This window comes from Elephas maximus, chromosome 13, assembly GCF_024166365.1.
Source record: "Elephas maximus indicus isolate mEleMax1 chromosome 13, mEleMax1 primary haplotype, whole genome shotgun sequence".
NCBI classification, from domain to species: Eukaryota; Metazoa; Chordata; class Mammalia; order Proboscidea; family Elephantidae; genus Elephas; species Elephas maximus.
Window position 1 is genome coordinate 94,975,097 of NC_064831.1, and position 15,906 is coordinate 94,991,002.

Sequence of the window (15,906 nt, forward strand, 5' to 3'; positions counted from 1 at the left end):
TATCCTTAGGTTTTATGTAATCTTTCCATTAATTATGATATTTTCTAGTTGTTTGAAGAATTTAAGTTGATTCATTTCAAAAAAATTTCCCCAAATTAAAACTCATTCTGGGGTAGGGAGGTAAAGGACAAGGGGTTTGCTTTTGGGGTGATGAAAATATTTTGGAAATAGAAGTGGTGGTTGCCCAAAGTACTCAATGCCACTGAATTGGTCACTTTAAATTTTAAAAATTACCGTATTTGTCCCCCCACCCGCCCCACACAATTGTTCTGCTTGTAAATAAATCAGTTACTATTAGTAGTTAGTACGCTTCAAAGAAGCACAGCATAGAATTCTGTTTTGAATAAATACCTTCTTAATTTATTTTCTAGCATTTGCTGCATTGGTTTTTATCTGCACTGAATTTTTAAAAATTAGTTTTCATAAGTTAATTTTAAGTGCTAGTACAAATACAAGCTTGGTAATGAGAGCATAAAAGCAATATAGTTCTCAGCTTTCAGTTAAAAAGAGAAACGTCTATTAGACCCAGGAAAACTACAGACAGTGTGTAGACATTATAAAGGGTCAGGAAAGGGTTTGTTGGATAGAACTGCCATTCCGAGATGGCTTAGGTTCCGGTGCTACAATATGCGACTCTGGCTGGGACAACAATTAAGATGTGCCAGGCTGCTTGCAGGTGTGGGTGTGGTTTGACTGGTGATGTGATGGTAGCTGCCGAGTGCAGCGGCATTGGCTCTGTTTCCGTATCTCAGAGACTACGCAGGGCTAGCTTTTAGAGCCAAGTTCTTTCATTTCTGAGAAGTCAGCAGCGGCTCTGAATCGCCTGAAGCTTTCCTGCAGCAGGGCCAGGCCTACTTTTCTCACAGCCACGCCATTTGGATTCCAGGGGGCAGCTGTGGGGAAGCCTGCCACTCTTATCTACCAAGGCCCGCAGAGCTGCTGTAAGTTGGCACAGCTTCAATGCTGAAGCACCTACTGAGGTCTAAGAGCTAATTGTTAGTGCTTAATCTTGCCATTTTCTGTTCAGTATGGCCTAGGTAACACTGACCAGATTTTATTCCCAATATTATTATTATTATTTTTTTATTATGGACATACATGTGTCCTCAGTACAGTGTGGTCTTCCCCGTGATTACTAAGACCCCCATCTCCACCAGAAATGGGGATTGCCATATTGTATCTGTAACTTGGTTAGCCTCTTTATTCCTAAATGCTAAAAAAAACAATGCTAGGTGCCTGGAAATATAGCAAAATCTGAAACTTAAGAGGGTCTGGCCATGTTTTCTCTGCTCCCCATTTTCCAGTGCAAGGCCCTGTGTGTGGAAGACAAACTAATTGGGGTGAGAGAAGCACCAGCACCTGGGAGGTCCAGATCAAACCGAGAGCCCACCCACAGTGCCACAATGAAAGTTTTCAAATCTATCAATATTTTCCTTTGTAAAAAAAAAAAAAAAAATTTTTTTTTTTTTTTGTAGCCGTGCTTAAAAAGACGTTCCCCAATGGTACAACCACTTTGGAAATTGATTTGGTGCTTCCTTAAAAAACTAGAAATATAACTTCCATACTACCCAGCAATCCCACTCCTTGAAATATATCCCAGAGAAATAAGAGCCTTTACACGAACAGATATATGAACACCCGTGTTCATTGCAGCACTGTTTACAATAGCAAAAAGATGGAAGCAAGCAAGGCATCCATCAACAAATGAATGGATAAATTATGGTATATTCACACAATGGAATATTACATATCAATAAAGAACAATGATGAATCCGTGAAATATTTCATAACATGGAGGAATCTGGAAGGCATTATGCTGAGTGAAATTAGTCAGTTGCAAAAGGACAAATATTGTATAAAACCACTATTATAAGAACTTGAGAAATAATTTAAAAAGAGAAGAGGATATTCTTTGATGGTTACGAGGGAGGGAGAGAGAAGGGTATTCGCTAATTAGATAGTAGATAAGAACTATTTTAGGTGAAGGGAAAGACAACACACAATACAGGAGAGGTCGGCACAACTGGACTAAACCAAAAGCAAAGAACTTTCCTGAATAAACCGAACGATTCGAAGGCCAGCATAGCAGGGGCGGGGTTTTGGGGACCATGGTTTCAGGGGACATCTAAGTCAATTGGCATAATAAATTCTATTAAGAAAACATTCTACACCCCACTTTGGAGAGTGGCATCTGGGGTCTTAAATGCTAGCAAGTGGCCATCTAAGATGCATCAATTGGTCTCAACCCACCTGGATCAAGGGAGAATGAAGAACACCAAAGATGCAAGGTAATTATGAGCCCAAGAGACAGAAAGGACTGCATAAAGCCGAGACTACATTAGCCTGAGACCAGAAGAACTAGGTGGTGCCTGGCTACGTGTGATGACTGTCCTGACAGGGAACACAACAGAGAATCCCTGATGGAGCAGGAGAGCAGTGGGATGCAGACCCCAAATTCTCGTAAAAAGACCAGATGTAATGGTCTGACTGAGACTAGAATGACCCCGGAGGTCATGGTCCCCAGACCTTCTGTTATCCCAAGACAGGAACCATTCCCAAAGCCAACTCTTCAGACAGGGATTGGACTGGACTATGGGATAGACAATACAGATACTGGTGAAGAATGAGCTTTTTGGATCAAGTAGACACATGAGACTATGTTGGCTTCTCCTGTCTGAAGGAGAGATGAGAGGGTAGAGAGGGCCAGAAGCTGGCCGAATAGTCACAGAAATAGGGAGTGTAGGGATGGAATGCGTTGTTTCATTAGGGGGAGAGCAACTAGGAATATATAGAAAGGTGTTTATAAATTTTTGTATGAGAGTCCAACTTGATTTGTAAACTTTCACTTAAAGCACAATAAAAATTAAAAAAAGAAAAGACCTTCCCCAGATCATGTTTTCCAATAATTTCCCAGATTATGTTGTGCTTTTATGTTTTACAGTTAACCCTTTAATGTATCTAGAATTTATTTGATGAATTTAACTTTTCTCCACAAATGGCTAGCTAGTTGTCCCGAAACTTTTCTCAAGGAAATTAGTGTTTAAAATACCACCTGAATCATTAAGAGTTCTTTGGTGGGAAGCTACAAAAGCAGACAAAGTTAAAGGATGTTTCTTGGGAGGATGGTGGGGCCTATACCACAATCCAGGAAGCTAGAGAGCAGACTTGGAAACTGATGGTTCCAGGGAAGCTGCTGTGGACCCAGAAGCCTGACCTGCTGGGGGGCCTACAGCAAGATCCCTGGACTCACCAGGGCCAAGTTCTGCAGAAGGAAGCAGCTCCAGTGGTTCTGGTGGTCCCCCTTGTCCACATGTTGAACCTCAGGGATGGAGCATTTGATTGGCTAGGGCAGGACAAGGAGTCTAATGAACTGTCCCACCAGATTGAATCCAATGAGTTTCAACAGGTAATTCCCAAAAAGGAAGTTAGATGCTATTAGAAAGAGTTGGGGAGAGAGTAGGCAGGAAATGTATGCTAGGTAGTAAAAAAAAAAAAAAACAGCCACCATCTACCCTGCTAACATTATCATATATATATATGCATACACATACATACAGAGACTTGTGTCCATTTGTCTATTTCTGGACTTTTCATCCCGTCCCATTCCTATGTCAGTTTATTCATATTCTAGAACACTATTTTGGTTACTTTAATTTTCAAACACATTTTTATCACTGGTTGGTTAAGCCCTATCTCACGCCCATCCTAGACTTTAGTGTCCTTTCGAATGTTCTTGCCTGTTCTGAAATGCTTAGTCTTCCCGATGAGTTTTAATTTTTTTTTGTCGAGACTCAAAAGGAATCAGTTTGAGATTTGAATTGGAATGACATTGAATATATAGATTACTCTGAGGGGAGAACTGACATTTTGACAATACCATATCTTCCCGTTCAGTGTGTGTGTTTGGTTACCCACATTGACTTTTTTGTCCTCGGAGGGCAGTTTTTGTTTTTCGTTGGTATACCTACTCATTCCCTCATCAGTGCGTGTGTTTGTCTTTTTCTTCTGCGTAATTAAAAATTAACTAGTTTTTTAAAGCACGATAAAAATTATTTAAAAAAAACAACTAGTTTTGTGTTTTTGAAAAGCATATCTAAATGTAAATAAATCTCCGGTCTATTCCAGACCCTTGGCACCTCCTTCCAGAAGTTACCATTGCTAACAGTTTTACTTGGGTACCTTTCCAGACATTTTTTGTGCATCATTTTGTGTTTGTATCATTTTTACACACGTGGGGTCTACTCTACACACCATTATCCACGTGGCTTTTGCCAGTCCAACATGTGGCTTGGTAGCATTTCCATGGCAGCTCTTGGAGATCATTCCTGCTGGGAAGTAGCGCAGAGTATCCCGCTGGGTGGATGTAAGGTGATTTAGCTAACTACCTCCTGATGGAGGGTAGGTTAGGGACGTTTCTAGGGTTTGTGAAAATAGGCATGGTAGAACAGAGTACCCTTCATGCGCATTCGTTACTCAACAAATATCAGCTGGCAACTGTTGCTTCTGGGACCTGAGCTAGATGATGAGGATACAGTGGTAAACAGGATTAAACAAACAAACAAACAAACCTGTTGCCATCAAGTTCATTCCAACTTATGACAACCCCATGTGTGTCAAAGTAGAACTGTGCTCCAAAAAGTTCTCAGTGGCTGATTTTTCGAAAGTAGATTGCCAGCTCTTTCTTTCGGTGCACCTCCGAGTGGACTCAAATCTCCAGCCTTTTGGTTAGCAGCTGAGCATGTTAACTGTTCGCACCACCCAGGGACTCCCAGTACTCTGCTACACTGTGTGTCCGAGAAAAAAACAGTTATGTGAGAAGACAACTTCAGGTCAGTTTTGCAGGCAAATCTGCGTCACATTTAGGATTTCCAGGGAAAACGTGTTGACTAATAATGGGGCGTTGATGTGACTGCTTTTTAAATTTTTCCAGGGTCGTTAGGTCGTTTCTGCTTTTAGTCTTTCCTTGGGTCATTTTTGTTATTCCATGTCTTCCTGAAATAGTCTACTTCATCTAGTTTTTTCTAATTTACTCTTATAAATTAGATAATATTCTTTTCTAATTAAATAACCTTTTACCAAATATGTAGAGACAGAAGGCAGATTAGTGGTTTCTTTGGGGTGAGGGGTTGGGGGAAAAGGGGGTTTTGGAGAAACGGGGAAGTTACATAGGGCTTCTTTTTGAGGTGATGAAAATGTTCTAATTGAGGTGATGGTCGCCCAACGCTGTGCATATGATTAAAAGCACTGAATTGTACACTTCAACTGGATGAAATGTGCAGGATGTGAATCACATCTCAGTGAAGCGGTCGTAATAAAAATAATCTTTTAATTGACTGATATGTTTGCTTTCATTTCTAATGTTGTTTTGTCTTCTGTCCATTAAGTTAAAGTTGATCTTTTTTAAAAATTGTTTTCCCCTAAAGAATCAGTTCTTAGCTTTATTTATGCTATTATTCTTTTTTTACTTTTTGTTTCATTGATTATACATTCATTTTATTAAAGCCTTCTACTTTCTTAAGACTTACTTGTGCATTTTCTACGTTTTCCGTTGAGCGATTGTGGTAACACAGGAGGGTCTTCCTGTGGGAACTACTGAGGCCCGGTACTCTCCTTGAGTTAATCCAGAATAGTGTGTCATTTCATTTCCCGCCTTTTTAATCTAAGCGTTATTTAAATTGATATTCTTAACTTTCTAGGTAGCTACACTTTTCCTTTTTGTTGCTATCCTTTTACTATTAATTTCTAGTTTTATTGCATGAGAGCACCTGGCCTCTAATTTCTACAATTTATACAATATCGTGAAATTTTCATTGTTACTTAGTATGGGAATAATTTCTGGATGTTTTGTGGGATTTTGTAAAAAAAAAAAAAAAAACTCTGTTCATTGGGTTCAAAAGTCATTCACATATTTCTGTGTCTGTGGAGAGAGAGCTTCTTAAAATACCAACTGGGTTGTGTGTGTTTCCCTTGCATGTGGAGTACAGCACAGAGTCCTCACTGTGGCCTGTGAGTCCTTGCTTGACCTGGCCCCGCCTGCCACAACAGCCTCCTGTGGTGCCCCCACCCGAGCCCCTAGGCCTCCCCTGCATCTCTATCCCACCCTGCCCCCCTCACCTTCAGGCCCCTTGGTCTCCCCCTCCCCTTCCCATGGAGCCCTTGGCCTCCCCCACACCCGCCTCTCTGCCGCATTGGAATCCCAGGCTCCTGGTTCCTGTCACTGCCTGTCCTGCTGTGCCCGGTGCTGAGGTGGCCTTCCTCCAGCCTTCCCACAGGTGGCTCCTTCTTGTCCTCCAGATCGCGGAGTAAGTGGTACCTAGTGGAAGGGCATCCCTGATCACCCTGTCCATCCAAGCGCCTGTCAGGTTTTCTCCAGCATCTGTCAGTTTTTCTCCAGTTACTGACATTTTCCCATCATCCATTATGCAGCAAAGGGGCACCAGGGAGAAGGCCAGGTCTGTGCTGTGCCTTGTTGTGTATCCAGGGTCTGCTGGTGCCTGGCACACAGCCAGTGAACTGTGAGTGCGTGTGCCACCTGGTTTGTCCTGAAAGCCCCCTCGGCAAGTTCCAAAATCACTTTGTGATTGAAGTCAACATGCTGCTTAAGCGAAATTAACTATAATTTTTGTTTTGTTTTCAAATGCCTTTTAAAAGGCCACCTCATGTTTTGTTTAATTTAGGGCTTAAGGTACATTAAAATATTATAACATTAAATATTTGTAAAAAGCCTTTTTATGACCCAATCCTTTCAATTTATTCTGCAAAAGTTTTGTTTATTTCACATTTCTTTAACTGTGTTTTTAAATGAAAGAAAATGCTTTTCAAATGTAATCCAATATAACACACGTCAGTGTGTCAGTATTTCATGCTAAGTGAAAAGAGAGTGTTTCCCCTTCCTTTTTTCCTCTTTTAATATGAAATAAAATGTTAAGAGATTCTCATCATAAAGGATTCAAGCAATACATATTTATTGGGATAAAACCCGAAAGGCTTCTCTCCCAGGCTCTCTGCGTCATATTTCCTGTCACAGCGGACATCGCTGTTTATGACAGATCCAGGCCCTTTGGTATGCGTATATGTTTATATATAGTTTTATTTTTAAACAAAGAAGCTCAGACTGAGTATGTTGGTCCTTGACTTTTTTCCTGCCCAAAGATACATTGTAGAGACATTCCAGTGAAAGTATGTCTAGGGTCTGTGATGGTTAAGATTGTGTGTCATCTTGGCCGGGCCTTGATTCTCAGTGTTTTGGCAGTTGTGTAATGCTGTGATCACTTCCCTGTTGAAATGTGATATGTGATCACCTCCATGATGGAATCTGCTGAGTGGTACCAGTAGGGCTTATGGCAGCTCACCACCCCCTCAGCCTTCATCTCTCTACCTTCCACCACCTACTTCCTTCCTGCTCACCTTGCAAAGGTGGTTGGCTTGTTCTGGATCCAGCAGCTGTCTCTTGTCTGACCCCTGGTTCTTGGGACTTGAGCTAGCAGCTTACCTGTCCATGTTGGGATTCGCCGAACTTCATGGCCTGCGAGCAAGAGTCCTGCTCCCTGACCTGCCTGTCTTGGGTTCACCAGCCCCTGCAGCTAAGTGACTCAGGAGAAATCTTGTGGTCTTGCCTGCCGACCTTGGGGATTCCTCGACTGTCACAACCTGTGAGCGGGATCCCTGCTCTCCAACTTGCTCATCTTGAGTTCACCAGCTTCTGGGGCTTCGTGAATTGGGAAAGGACTCCATCCTGATCCAAGGACTTGGGACGTTCCAACCCCTGCAATCACGTGAGCTGTTTCCGTAATATAAATCTCTCTCTATATATTTATATGCATTACTGGTTTTGCTTCTCTAGAGAACCCAGCCCAAGATGGGGTGCCTGTGTTCATTTAAGAGTGTACTTCCCCACTGGGCACCGTATTCACCCATGCCGAGAGGCGGTTAGGCCGTCCCCATGGCTTTGCTGTTGCAGGCGTGACTATGGCCAACATCTGTTCTTGTGCCTACATTTCTTACACACATGATTATTTTGTTGGAAAGATACCTTTAAGTTGAATTTAAACTTTATTAGAAGGAGCCGGATTATAAAATTATACTCCTATTTTATGAGTAATTTAGCCTAGCCGGTCATTTATCTGACTTGTGTCTTTGTTCTTGGCTTTTTAAAAGATCATAAAGAATCATATATAAAAATGTTTATATAGCCCAAAATATCATTCTTTTCCTTTGTGGCCTCTTACGTTTGTGCTTTGTTTGGGAGAGTTTAAAAAAAACTTTTTTTTTACTGGTTTTTCTAATATTAGATCACCTTTTATGTTTCTTTAATCTTTCTGGAATTTACTCTTATATCTGTTCCAGGAAGAGGTAGTACTTGTCTTTTTCCTAAAGGGGTGGTCTGTCTGTCCAGCATGATGCAGCCCCTAGTCTGTCCCTTTGCACACCAATGTCTAACACCACCTTTATCACAGTCTCAACTCCTGTATCTACATCGGTCCGTTTCTCTACTCTGTCACCTTTGACTGATTTGTTGGCAAATCTCCTTTCATTTTTCTTCTTTTTCAAAATATTCTTGATTGTTATTGGGGATTTTCCATTTTATATGAACTTAAGTCCTATAAGAATAAATCCTGCTAGTATTTTGATTGGCATTTCATCAGATCAGTAAGTTTACTTACAGAATCGATATCTTCACAACATTGATTTTTCCCATCTCAGAACATATCTTTCCACATATTCTGAGCTTCCATATTTATCAGTAAAGTTTTATCATTTGTATGTTTAAAGAGATATTTAGGTCTTGTGTCCTTCTTAAAGGTTACTTCTAGATATTTTCTGAGTTTCATTGCTATGGTTCTAGATTGTGTTTGCCATTTAATTGCTTCTGTGGGTCTTTCTTTTTTAGTTCTCATTTTGAAATGATTTCAGACTCACGGGAAGGTTGCAAGAATATTGCAAAGAATTCTCACATACCTTTCACCCAGGCTCTCCCTGTTTTTTTGTTTGTTTGTTTTAATCATGCTGCTTTTACTAGACCTCTAGCTCTCTTCTCTGTTAACTCCTGTTGAGAAGGTTAAGCGTCCAGGTCTCTTAGCATTTCTAGCATCATACTCATTTCCTTGTCCTGTCGCGTTTGGAGAGTTGCTCTCCTTCCGCTTTTCCAGATCATTAATTCGCTTTAGCCATGTCCTTCTACTGGTCCCTCCTCCGGTTCATTTTTATTTCGTCATTCCTCCAATTAATTTTTACTTCAACAACCATGTTTTTAATTTCTAGATGTGTTTTTTCGAGTTCCCTGATAGCTTCATTTTCACAGCAGCTTGTCTGGGTTTCTTGAATTTCTCATCTCTGAGATGATAATAATTAACCCTTCATTGCCTTGTCTGCATTTTCCTCTGCCTCCTTCCTCTGGCATGGGTCCCATCTCTGCACTTTGGTGCTGCTGCCATTCCTAAAATATCTTTTAATCCTTGTTTACAGACAGCAGCTTCATCGTCCCTGGCAAGTGAGGAGTGGCCTCAGCCCCTAGGACAGTCACTCTTCGTTCCCAGAGGCAGATGGTGATGCTGGTTTGGATCTCTGGGCAGGCTGTGTGGGTGCCTGTGGCCACCTGGCTCTTGTCCACTGGGTCCAGGAACTCTACCTGTCCTGGGGCTGGAGGCCAGCTCTGCCCCCGCCCAGTGCCCACACTTTCAGTCCCGCGTCATTGGAACTCTTCATTCTGATTTAGGGGTGGCGTCTGGGACAGCAGGTGGTGGAGCAGCTGCTCTGTTCTCTTCTGAGTAACCACGGGCGTATGTGATTAGCTCACCATTCTGGCTTGCCACCTCTGGTCTGGGAGCTCTTCTGGGGTTCTGACTGGTTGTAGTGAGTCTGAGGGAGTTTGGGGCTGATCAGAGAAAAAGGTATGACCACGAGATAGCGGCCTTGCTCAACAAGCTAGTTATCATCGGGGCTGGCACACTGGCAGCTGCATGTAGGGGCTGGTCCCCCACAGCAGGAGGTCTTCCAGAGGCAAGCGAGCAGGGAGCCACCAGGCCTCAGCTTGCTGGGAAGAAATAAACAACTCAGGCCAGTGCTTGCATGCTGCTGTGATGGTTTCAGTGGAACTTCCAGACTAAGATGGACTAGGAGGAGGCTCTCCCAAGCCAATTCAAGCCTGCTCCAGCACACCCTGCTGGAGGAGATGAAAGTGCACCAGAGGAAGGAAGTGGTCTCCCCACAAAACCATAATCCTTCCACAGCCACCTAGATGGTTGTGGAGATGAGGTCCAAGGTGAAAGTTAAAGTTCCCAAGCACATCACGCCTTCTTCCTTGCTACCAAATGCATGTTTTGTTGTTCTTATCTGTTCCCCTGGGTTTTACGTAAAGACCTTTGTTAATTACTTCTAGGAAATGGGGCTGAACTCAGCTTCACCTACCAGAAATCACACGTCACCACACCTGTGAGGCACATGCGTGGGAGACCCTGGTCAAGCCTGTCAATCAGTAAGCAGACAAGAAGGAAGAGGGAAGCAACCGCCATTCCATAAAAACGGGTGCCCATATCTTGGATCTCCTGGGGCCAGCCCTCATTCATGCTGGGGCACGGGTACATACGAAGAAGCTGGACAGACACTAGAGAGAGGTCCCTCAGTGTGCAGATCACAGGCGGGCCAGGGGCCGGGACATCCAGGCCTCATATCTGACAAGGACAGCTTTTCTGAAAACCCTGTCCCTGCAGTATGATAAACCTGATTTAAAATGATTTTGAATCTGAAAAACACTGATGTGGCCACGTTATTGTTAATTTAAATGAAAAATAATCTACCCAGTTACATGCTTGATGTGCCTAGAAACATTTCTTCCAAAACTGCATGCTGTTTTTATATATCTCTGTTGTGACATGTACATTTCAGTTTGTTGTTGTTAGCTGCCATTGAGTTGGCTACCGACTCACGGCGACCTCATGTGCAGTGGAACCAACACCGCCTGGAAGTGCGCCATCCCCATGACTGGCTGTGGGTTGAACTGTTGTGATACACAGGGTTTTCATTGGCTGATTTTTGGAAGTAGATTGCCAGGCATTTCTTCCTAGTCCTAGTCTGGCGGCTCTGCTGAAACCTGTTAGGCATTACGGCAAGACACAGATCTCCACTGACAGTTGGCTTCTTGGATTATCTGAACTGATAAATCACGTTATGATCAGTGAAGAAGAAATTGAAGTTGCCAATGACCTCATTGTACTTGAATCAAAAATTAATGTCCATGGAAGCAGCAGTCAGGAAATTAAACTACATATTGCACTGGGTAAATCTGCTGCAAAAGACCTCTGTAAAGTGTTAAAAAGCGAAGATGTCACTTTGATGACTAAGGTACACCTGACCCAAGCCATCGTATTTCCGGTTGCCTCATATGCATGTGTACAATGAAAAAGGAAGACAGAAGAAGAATTGATGCATTCGAACTGTGGTGTTAAAGAATATTTAATATACCCTGGACTGCCAGAAAAATGAAGAAATCAGTCTAAGAAGACATACAACTGGAATGCTCCTTAGAAGCAAGGATGATGAGACTGGAGCTCACTTACTTTGGGCATGTCATCAGGACAGATGAATTGCTAGAGAGGACATCATGTTTGGTAAAGTAGAGGGTCAGCAAAAATGAGGCAAACTCTCAGTGAGATAGATTGACACCATAACCACAATAGTGGACTCAAACATACCAATGATCATGAAGATGGTGCAAGACCAGAGAGTATTTTGTTCTCTTGTACATGAGGCCGCCATGAGTCAGAGAGAACTCATTGGAAAATAACAACAATGACAACAACAAAATGCAGTTGTTAGGAGGCAATTCAAGAGTGTGTTAAGATTTTGAGCAAAAGAAAACATGACAATGTCAGGAAAGAATGGATTACAAATCCACTTCTGCTTGTTTCTAATTCTGCATAAAGACAAAAGCCTAATTGAGATTGAAGTAAATGCACAGAATTATAGAGTAAGAATGAGACTTAGACATCATCCACGGTTAACCCTCTCATTTTAGAAGTGGGAGAGGAGTTCAGGGCTATCTATATCAATCAGTAACTTATATAAAACAGACTCACCACAAATCTTTTACTCTTACTCCAGTTTCTGGATCTGAAAATCTCTTCTCAAGGAACCTGTGAAAATGGATACAAAGACTCGTTTCATATATAATGCTACTTTACAACGGGCAACTATAGAAACTTCACACATAAATGCTCTATTTCTAGAAAAGAGGGAAGAGTTAGAATTGTTAAGGTAGAATTTTTAAAATTTTAATTGAAATTTTTCTGAGCTAATCACAGATTCACGTGCATTTGTTAGAAATAGTATAAACAAAGCCTCTGTGCATTCCCCAGTTTCCCCCAGTGGTAACATTTTGCAAAACTATGTTATAATAGGAAACCCTGGTGGCGTAGTGGTTAAGAGCTCGGCTGCTAACCAAAAGATGGGCAGTTCAGATCCATCAGGCGCTCCTTGGAAACCCTATGGGGCAGTTCTGCTCTGTCCTGTAGGGTTGCTATGAGTCGGAATCGACTTGACAGCAGTGGGTTTGGTTTTCTTTTTTTTTTTTGTACTGTAATATCATAACCCGAGTATTGACATTGGTGCAATTCACCTGTCTTATTCAGGTTTCTCCAGTGTTACAGGTATTTATTTGTCTGTCTCTCTGTGTGAAGGGTGTATGTATGTGTTCATGTGTATATATTATGTTTCATACAATTTTGTCACCTAGGTAGGTTTGTGTACCTACCACCCCAGTCTGAACTGTTCCAACACCCCAAGGATCCCTCACGTTGACCTTTTAGAGCCACACCCATGTCTTTCCCACCCCGTCTTTAACCCGTGGCAGCATCAGTTCTCCTCCATCTCTAAAATGTTATCATTTCAAAAATGTTACGTAAATGGGATCCAGTAGTGTGTAGCCCTCTGGGAGGGGCTTTTTCCCTCAGCATGATGCTCTAGAGAGTCATCCAAGTTGCACGCATCAATAGCTCGTACTGTCTCAGTTCCTTTTTATTGCCGAGTAGCATTCCACGGTTCGGATGCACTGCCGTTTCCTTACCATTTACCTTTTGAAGGACATGCGGGCAAATGCCAGTTTGGGGCTGTCACAAGTAAAGCTGCTGTGAACGTTTGTGCACAGGATTTTGTGTGAACATAAGTTTCCATTTCCTTGGGATAAATATCCAAGAGTGCCATTCTAGGTCGTGTGGTAAGTGCCTGCTTACTTTTGTAAGAAACTGCTCAGTTGTTTTCCAGAGTGGCTGCACCACTTCACACTCCTACCCGCAACGTAGGGTGACGCAGTTTCTCCACACCCTTGTCAGCATTTATGTTGTCACTCTTTTTTACTTTAGCCATTCTGGTAGGTAGGTGGTAATCTCTCCTTGTGCTTTTAATTTGCAGTTCGCTGGTGGCTAGTGATGTTAAGGAGCCCTAGTGGCGCAGTGGTTAAGAGCTATGACGTCGAACCAGAAGGTTAGCAATTTGAATCCACCAGCTGCTCCTTGGGAGCCCTACGGGGCAGTTCTGCTCTGGCCTACAGGATCGCTATGAGTCGGAATCGACTCAATGGCCATGGGTTTGGGTATATCGTCGTTTGTGAAATGTCTGTGTTCGTGTTTTCCCCATTTTCTAATTGAATCGTTTGCATTTTTACCGTTGAGATTTCTTTATGTATTCTAGATACTAGACCTTTGTTAGATGTGTGGTTTGCAAATATTTTCTCCTGCTCCATAGCTTGCCTTTTCATCTTCATGGGTCTTCACAGAGCAAAAGTTTTCAGTTTTCATGAGTTCCAGTTTATCTGTTTTTGCTTTTTTATGGGTTGTATTTTGGCATCAAGTCTAAGAATTCTTTAGATAACCCTGGATCCTGAAGATTTTCTCCTATTTTTTTTTTTTAAGTTTTTATGGGTTTATGTTTTACATTTAAGTCCATGACTCACTTTGAATTAATTTTTGCATAAGGTGTGAGATTTAGGTCAAGGCTGATTTTTTTTTTCCCTATGTATGTCCAGTTTCTTCAGATCCTTTGTTGAAAAGGGTAACCTTCCTCCATCAAATTGCTATGGCATCTTTGTAAAACATCAGTTGAGAATGTTTCTGTGGGTCTGTTTCTGGGTTATCTCTTCTTGCCACAGATCTGTACATCTGTTCCTCTGACAGTACTGCACTGTCTTCGTTACCACAGCTACGCAGGAGGCCTGAACATCAAGCGGGATAATTCCTTCCACTTGATTCTCTTTTGTCCAGGTGACTTGGGCTGTTTCAGGGGCTGTGCCTATCCATATAAATTTTAGAATAAGCTTGTGTGTGTATAGGAAAACTCTTGCTGGGGTTTTGATAAGAATTGCAAAAAACTTGTAGATGAATTTGGGGAGAATTGATGTCTCTGCTATGTTGAGTTTTCCAAGCTGTTGACACAGGCTTTCTGGCTATGTATTTGTGGTCTTTGATTTTTTTCATCAGCATTTTGTAATTTTCTGCTTACAGATACGTGCATGTTTTATTAAATGTCTACCTAACCTTTTTCATTTTTCTTTTGAGTAATACCAAATGATATTATGTTTTTAATTTCAGTGTCTGTATGTTCATTGTTAGCATATAGAAATGGGATTGATTTTTGAGTGTTGATCTTGTATCCTGTGACCTTGCTGAACCAACTTATTAGTTTTACCGCTTTTTTGATAGACTTCTTAGAACTTCTACACACTCAATCATGGCCTCTGCAAATAGGGAGAGTTTTATTTCTTCCTTTCCAATATTGTTGTTGTGGTTAGGTGCCATTGAGTCAGTTCTGACTCACAGTGACCCCATGTACAATATAACAGAACACTGCCCCGTCCTGCACAATCCTCACCCTTCTTGCTATGTTGACCCCATTGTTGCAGCCACTGTGTCAGTCCACCTCTTTAAGGGTCTTCCTCTTTTTCGCTGACCCTCTACCAAGCATGACGTCCTTCTCCAGGGACTGATCCCTCCTGACAACATGTCCAAGGTATGTAAGACGCAGTCTCGCCATCCTTGCTTCTAAGGAGCATTCTGGTTGTACTTCTTCAAAGACAGGTTTGTTCTTTCTTCTGGCAGTCCATGGTATATTTAATACTCGTTGCAAACACAGTAATCCAAAAGCATCAATTCTTTGGTCTTCCTTATTCATTGTTCAGCTTTCACATACATATGAGACAACTGAAAGCACCATGACTTGGGTCAGGCACACCTTATAGTCCTCAAAGTGATATCTTTGCTTTTTAACACTTTCAAGAGATCTTTGCAGCAGATTTACCCAATGCAATATGTCATTTGATTTCTTGACTGCTTCTTCCATGGGCGTTGATTATGGATTCAAGTAAAATGAAATCCTTGACAACTTCAATCCTTTCTCAGTTTGTCATGATGTTGATTATTGGTCCAGTTGTGATTATTTTTGTTTACTTTATGTTGAGGTACAATCCAAATCTTTGATTTTCACCAGTAAGTGCTTCAAGTCCTCTTTGCTTTCAGCAAGCAAGGCTGTGTCATCTGCATATCACAGGTTGTTGATGAGTCTTCCATCAATCCTGATGCCACATTTTTCTTCATATAGTCCAGCTTCTTGGATTATTTGCTCAGCATATAGATTGAATAAGTGTGGTAAAAGGATATAACCCTGACACATACCTTTCCTGACTTTAAACCATGCAATATCCCCTTCTTCTGTTCGAACGACTGCTTCTTTGTCTATGTACAGGTTCTGCACGAACACAATTAAGTGTTCCAAAATTCCCATTCATGGCAGTATTATCCATAGTTTGTTATGATCCACACAATCGAATGCTTTTGCACAGTCAGTAAAACACAGGTTAACATCATTCTGGTATTCGGTGCTTTCAGCCACATCCATCTGACATCAGCAGTAATATCCTTC

General features: G+C 41.8%; 1 protein-coding gene across 1 annotated transcript in view; it reads left to right on the forward strand.

Moving 5' to 3' along the window:
- The window catches only part of ENTREP2 (endosomal transmembrane epsin interactor 2), a 591,792-nt gene that overhangs the window by 411,813 nt on the left and 164,073 nt on the right, over window positions 1-15,906 (forward strand). The window lies entirely within an intron of this gene.